The sequence below is a fragment of the Orbicella franksi genome, chromosome 10 (assembly GCF_964199315.1).
Source record: "Orbicella franksi chromosome 10, jaOrbFran1.1, whole genome shotgun sequence".
NCBI lineage: Eukaryota > Metazoa > Cnidaria > Anthozoa > Scleractinia > Merulinidae > Orbicella > Orbicella franksi.
Genome location: NC_138154.1, coordinates 1,599,477 through 1,607,349, shown reverse-complemented (window position 1 = coordinate 1,607,349; position 7,873 = coordinate 1,599,477).

Sequence of the window (7,873 nt, the reverse complement as noted above, 5' to 3'; positions counted from 1 at the left end):
TCTATTTAAAATAGAATTTTTCCGCGGTTTGGAAATTAGCGGAAAAATATTCTCTCGTCGGTATGAACTCTCTAGGGGTTTTCAACAGGGTATTTAGGAGTGGTTTTATGCTAATTCGTCCTCTTGGTGCTCTTTTCTGGAGGTGACTCGCTTTTATTTGTGTTGCTCTCATCCTTATGGAAGACTCAGCAGGAGCCAGCACCTCTATTTCTCCAGAACTGAGTGCTGTTTTAGATGCCCAGAAGAATGCAATTTTATCAGCCGTTAACTCCGAGATCCAAGGACTTCAGACCAACCTGCTTCAAGCCCAGTCTGATTTAGCGGTTCAAATTGTGACGGATCTTCAGCCCAACAATTACGTCTTCAAGAAGAAAGGAAACGAGCAACAGTTTAGTTTCAACCGCAAAGTGGCCAATACGAGTAATTTGGCCCTGAAAGCCCTGGAAGGTGGAAATATTCCTAAAGCCAAGGAAGAGCTTAACAAGGTATTTCTTTGCTAAATAATAGGCAAAAAATTATTAAATTGGCCGACAAATCTGAATTCGGTTGGGCTACAGTGCAAGAGTATGTTTGCGACGATTTGGCCGACGACGAGGCCGACGCTTCGAAGATTAAAAAAGCCGAGAAAAGAGCTGCCGCTAAGATCAAAACACTGCAAGAGAAAAAGAGGAAAACTAGTCCTAAAGGTTCCTCTTCTGCGCTTTCATCTTCTAGCGCCTCCAGAGTTGGCGGTACGTTTAGCTCTTTTCCTCCAGCTACTAGTTATTTTCGTCCCCAAGGTCGATACCCTTACAACTCATTCAGAGGCCTTGACATGTGCTTTCGATGTGGTAAACGAGGACACTGGGCCAATATGTGCCCCACCAAAGACAAACCGTTGTCTTCAGGATCAAAACCTTAATTTTTTGGATCAGTACGAATTTGAACAGGATATCGAGGCATCCAGCTTTACTCAAGGAAAACTGCATGCGAACTTCACATTTTGGCGTGATACTATCCAGGCTTTGGACTTTGTTCTAGACATTATCCAGAATGGTTACAAGATTCTTTTTATGGAATCGCCTTTACCGTTTTCGATTGAAAATAGATCTTCCGCCCTTCGTAGGGATAGTTTTGTTCGGGAGGCAATTTCAGAGTTGATGGCACGTGGCTGTGTAAGGGAAGTTCAGGAATACCCTCAATTTTGTAATCCGCTGCACGTCGCTGTCCAGTCTTCAGGGAAGTTAAGACTTATTTTAGATTTGTCTCATTTAAACAAATTTGTTGTCAAAAAAGCTGTCAAGTATGAAGATTTAAGAACTGTTCTTCAAATGTTTTCGCCTGGGATGTTTGTCTTCTCCTTCGACCTCAAATCGGCATATCATCACATTGACATTTGTGAAGAACATATGAAGTTTCTGTCGTTCAAATGGCCTTCAGTCGATGGCGTAATGCATTTCTACGAGTTTAAAGTGCTACCTTTTGGTTTAACTTCAGCGCCGTATATTTTTACAAAAGTCATACGTCAATTAGTTAAGTTCTGGAGGGCTCACGGCCATTTAGCCTTGATGTATCTAGACGATGGCATCGGGGGAAATTTGTCTTTCGAAAGTGCCGAAAACATTAGTGTTCAAGTTCGTAAGGACCTGACTTTGGCCGGTTTTACAGCTAATGACGAAAAATCAAATTGGGAACCTGTCCAGAAGTTAGTCTTCTTGGGATCGGTTTTGGACTTCCAACACGGTTTGATTCATATTCCCGAAGAGCGTATTCTCAAGCTGAAATCCTCCATTGCTTCCTGTCTTCAAAAAAGTAGTTTTTCAGCCCGTGGTCTTGCTTCAATTACGGGGCAAATTATTTCTATGTCGTGTGCTGTCGGTAATATTACTAGATTGTTGACAAGAAATTGTTATGCGGCCCTAGAGCAAAGAACCTCCTGGGATCAGCCTTTGGACGTGTCCCTTGAGATTCGTAATGAGCTTTTATTTTGGTAGAACAACATCGACTCCATTAATGGCAAGCCTATGTCGCCCAAGTCAAGTGCTGTTGGCGTTGTTTATTCTGACGCAAGTGACACTGGTTTTGGTGGCTATTTCGTTCAATGCGGTCAGGATTTTGTGTCTGGCACTTGGTCCGAAAAGGAAATGCATACCAGTTCTACTTTGCGAGAAATTTTGGCCGTTAAATTTGTTCTTCTTTCTTTACTGGACAAGTTGTCAGGATTGACTGTGAAATGGTTTACAGATCATCAGAATGTTCCCAGGATCATTTCATCTGGCAGCAGTAAAGGTCATTTGCAGACTGAAGCTTTGTCGATTTTTAACATTTGTTGTCATCGCGGTATTTCGATCGAGATGGAATGGATCCCTAGATCTCAGAATGACCAGGCCGATTTTCTCAGCCGCATTTACGATCCCGATGACTGGGGTCTTTTGTGGGATACATTTCAAAACATTGATATTGTTTGGGGTCCGCACTCTTTCGATCGCTTTGCTAATTATTTAAATGCCAAACTTCCGAGGTTCAATTCTAGATTTTGGAATCCAGGCTCGGAAGGAATTGATTCATTCATTATGAACTGGGCAGGGGAGAACAATTATGTATGTCCGCGTATTTGCCTTATTCCGCGAGTGTTACTTCATATGCGTAACTGCAAGGCATCAGGGACTCTTATTGTTCCGCTGTGGCATTCCGCTCCCTTCTGGCCAATGATTAGCGCCGGCGGCGATAAATTTTCCGATTTTATTGTTGACTGGATGGATCTTCCATCTTTAAAAGAAGCTTTCATTCCTGGTAGATGTAATAGCGTCTTTGGTAATGAGAATTTAAACTTTAGGATGCTTGCTTTGAGAATCCATTTTGTCTGAAAGTTTTTCCTCTTGTATTTTATATGGTTTTGTTGTCCTTTTTTTTCTTTCTTTGTACTCTTGGGGCCGTGTGGCCTCCAGTGAGCACACGATAGCAAATAAAGTTGTGTTTTTACGATCTGTTTTGGCATTATTGCTGTGCGCACGGCTGGAATATGTGGAGAGTATTTAGACGAGAGTAGAATTTTTCCGCGGTTTGGAAATTAGCGGAAAAATATTCTCTCGTCGGTATGAACTCTCTAGGGGTTTTGAACAGGGTATTTAGGAGTGGTTTTATGCTAATTCGTCCTCTTGGTGCTCTTTTCTGGAGGTGACTTGCTTTTATTTTATTTTTATTTTTACTCTCTTTTTCTTGTGATTTATTCGTTTATTTATTTATCATTTATTTCTATCAGGGCCAAAAATTTAGGGTTCGTTCTTTTGAGCTCTAGATTCTAGGGCCTATTTGTGCACGAGATGTATGGGACCACATGTGCCTGGTAGGTAGGGCCTTTCTTGCTCCCTAGGAATATGGGATCACCTGTGCCTGAACTTTAGGTTTTTTACCCCCGAAAAGTATGAGACGTTCTGGGCTTATATTGTTAGGGAGATTGCTTGCCCATGAGTATGAGTGGGACCATCTGTGCCCGAAGAATGGGGCCTTTTTTGCACCCTAAAAATTCAGGAACTTCTGTATCTAAAATGTTAGGGCCGGTGTGCCTACATGAAGTATGAGACCATCTGTGCCCAAATGTTAGGGGCCTTTGTTTGCCCTTGAGAATGAATGGGACCATCTGTGCCCCCCTTTTGTTTTTTGCGCCCTGGGAATTAAGGTCTTTCTGTATCCAAATGGTTGGGCTGTGTGCCACCATGAAGTATGGGACGATCTGTGCCCGATATATAGAAGCTCTTTTGTGGCGAAAGTGGGTAGCTATTTGTGTAGCCGAGACGTATTTTTTGGGCTCTTTCTCGAGCCCGTTTATGTCTTTTTTGTATTGCTATTACCTTTTTGTTCACGTCATGTTTTTCTTTGTTATTTTGCTAATTTGCTGGTCAGTTTTATTTTGATTTTAGATGTGTTTCAATCAGAGATGTGGACCGAATTCTTTGCCACTATCCCCGACCATCTCCAGCCCTTGGTTAGTCGAGTCCAGGAAACTGTGCTCGCTTCCAGAGCTGATGGCACTATTTGCACTTACCTGGCTGGTTTTAGACGTTGGAAGTTTTGGGTGTCGTCTAATTGTATTCGCCACATGCCTGCCAACCCCTTTCAAGTTTCAGTTTACCTGCAGTGCCTAATCCTGGAAGCTAATTCTCCTTCTCCAGTTCTTAATGCTGTTTACAGTATCGACTGGGCCCAACAGCTGGCCGGTTTGCCCAAGGTCTCGGTGCATCCTATGGTTTCTGCCATGGTTAGCGCATCTCAAAGGATTCTGGGGAAGGCTAAATCGAAGAAAGAACCCATCACTCCCGAGATGCTGAGGGCGCTTGCATCCTCCAAGATTTCAGATAAGTCTCCTTCCTTATCGGATTTGAGAACAGTAGCTTTGTCTCATAGGATATGCTGGGTTTTTTCGTTTCAGTGAGCTATGCTCTATTCGAGCTTGTGACATAAAGTTTTTTCCTACTTATGTGTCCATATTTTTAGAGTCGTCCAAGACAGACCAATACCGTGATGGGGCGTGGACAACAATAGCGCGATCAGACCTGGAAACCTGTCCTGTAAAGGCTTTAGAGCAATACATTGCTGCCGCTGAAATTGATCTTAGTGAGGATTTACCGTTATTCAGAGCCCTCTTGTCTCCTCGATGTACATCTAAAGTTCGACGTCAAGGCTTAAGCTACAGCAGAGCCAGGGAGATCGTTAAGGACGCTTTCAAAGACATTACTGACGTTTCCTGCATAAGTCTTCACAGTCTCAGGGCTGGAGGAGCCACAGCTGCTGCCAATGCAGGCATCGCTGATAGACTTTTTAAGAGACACGGTCGTTGGCAGAGTGAAAATGCCAAAGATGGTTATGTTAAAGACAATGTTCAGTCCCTACTTTCAGTCTTGAAATCATTAGGAATTTAATTTAATAAGACCGAGCCTAGCAGGTTGGAGGGTTTCTATCCATAGGGCTGGGGTTTTTCCTCTGCATTACCGCAGCGAGCGCGGCGAGGTTTTTTCATCCTATGGATGCTCGTTGGTACCCTCTTAGTTTTTCGCCTAGATTTTTCTCGTGACCATATTTTACTTTCCCTTTGTAGATATTTGAGTCATGGGCCGTGCGGCCTCCAGTGAGCACACGATAGCAAATAAAGTTGTGTTTTTACGATCTGTTTTGGCGTTATTGCTGTTGCGCACGGCTGGAATATGTGGAGAGTATTTAGACGAGAGACAACTTTTCCAATAGTAAAAGCATGTCTCTTTATTCGAGGGAAAAAGTGGGGATTTCGTGGCAAACGATCGTATTTTGGCGCAAAACAGAATAAGTTTAAAATGATTTTAAAATAGTACCAGACCCGAGTTAACAACTAGTGGGATCATACATTCACTTTAGAGCCACTAAAACCTAATGTTTTAACCGCAAAAATCGGCACCAGCCAAACAAGGGCAGATAATTTTGATGGAAGTTTACGTTGCGCTTCAAGGACAAAATCTGGTGCCTCGTGACATGTTCCTTTAGCGCTATTGGTCATTTCTGTCTAACATTATCCACTAACGAGGAAACCATTATCCTGTTATCGACTAACAAGTCTCTAATTGGTCTGCAATGGCTGACTCGATGATCTCTTGAGCTTGTTCAATGATCTATTGTTCCAAACATACGTACATGTAATGTGATATGCTTATATATTAACGTTGTGAGTAGCAAAACAAACACAGCTTTTGATATATTTTTTTTAGACTCGTCATTACTGTATCAAACATAATTCCAGTTGCTCATCGCAAATATATCAAAGTCGCATAGTTTTAATACATGGCAAGTAGATCAATTAGAAGAAAGATGACCAAAGACAAGTCAAGTTTATGTAATAGCACTGCGTGCAGGAATGTTTGAAATGTGTTATCTGATAAGGTCTTGCCTTTCCAGCCACGCTTAACAGCCAGAACACGATAATTCTTTTCTCTTAGCTACGGACTTTATTTTCCCAGTGATATTTTCGCTAATTGAAAAAGTTTTCTTTTCAACAGAACAGGTTTATTTAAAATCGAAAAAAAACATTGAATGAACAGGATGATATTTATGATTCAAAATAATTTTACCAAAGCATCATGTCATAAACTTGTGAATGGTTACATCTAAAGCTTATCACCCTTTTGCTTTTCCTCTAAATTTGAAGTTTTCAGCATCTTCTCAGGTTGTGCAGATGTTTGCATCCTGTGAGCGTGTTATTGGTGGAATTGACTAATATTGTCCCCTAACACAAAGTTGTTATTCTCTGTTATCCTGTTATTGAATAACAAACCACTCATTGGTTATAATTGCCCTGTTAGCAGATAACATTATTGACTCTGTGGGCCATAAAAATGCATGATCCTGATTGGCTCTAACGTGATAACAAGCAATAACCACTAACACCAATTAGTCCCAATTATTTTGAACAAGTACCAATTATAGTGAACATGTGTTGTTATTGCATTGTACCCAGCTGTTGTTAGTGCTGCACAGGCACATCTGGACTAAGTCTGTTCCATGTGCTCGCCATTGATTCAAGTTGTCGTATATTAAACCTTCAAGTTAACGCAGTGTTCCCTCCTTATTGGCGGCGATGTAAAACTTTAATGTCCCAGATCCGTTAATAGCTACAGGCCTTCGCCTAACAACTAATGACATTACCCAAAACCGTGATTACCAAATGCGCTGGCAAATAGTCATTTGAGTAAATTATGCTAAAGTAATAACTCAGTCTGCTGATAGGCCTAGAATGAGTGGCAGCATGGAACAATTTAGCTCAGTTTCTTTAAGACAAATGGTTAAAACATCAAAGACTGCCAGCACTTTAGAATATCCAAGTTTTAAAACAGCCAGTAAAAGAATGATATGAAATCTTATTCTCTTTTTTTGCAGCATCTTTAAGTGAAGGTCAACTGAATAAACAGTTTGATGGAGATACAAAGGAATGTGATCATCTAAAGAAAGTTCCAATCTCTGGATATATTCATGATACTTTGCCAGTAAAGCCGAGCCACAATAATTATACATATTTCAACTTTAAGTTTCAAGGTGCAAATGGTTTCTGCGATGGAGTGTGCTTTGATAAGAGTCTCTATAATCAGGTGAAGCAAAAAGACGAAACACAAAAGAGTGTTAGGTTCTCCAACTATTCATTGAAAAGATCATTGCAAAATAGCAATGACATGACAATTGTCATTACCATACTTACCCATGTATTAGTTGATCCCGTGTATAAGTCGACCCCCAATTTTTGAGGCCAAAAACTAGATTTTCTTAATTTCCGGGTAAGAATTTCTTGGAAAACTTATTTTGTATTTCTTTGAATTTTCTTTCAGCTACTATGGATATGTGAACAAATCACAGCAAGTTTCAACATAAAGTTTTAGTAAGCTTATGACGTACATGAGCGTTTTATCTAGTTTAGCAACATGTGTGTATGCGGGCTTTTTGAAGATAATTTTTGTAAAATTCTCACAAAATCGCACATGATGATTTCAAACGAACCTTTTTAAGTGTGAAGAGATAAGAAGTGGCTTTACAAGACAGGCAAAACACCAAGGAAGCTCAGGACTCTCCCAAAACGACTCAATAAAAAAAGTTGGGGAACTTGGTAGCCAAGCCTCAAAATCCATCAAGTACTGGTAACTGAAATAAAACTAAAGCTACACGTGGCTTGCTTACCTGGGCTTTCCATTACTTGAAAATTTTGCATTCGCCTGCATGTAGAACATTATAAGAAAACAACTAAAACACAATTTTACAGTTGGTCATTGACTTTTGTTTTATTTGGTGGCTCCTAAAGGAGCCGTTTTGTAAGCAAGCACAGTCCCTGCTGGCTAAAAGCCGTCAAAGTCCTCCTCATCATTACTCGTGCCAAACAAGTTTT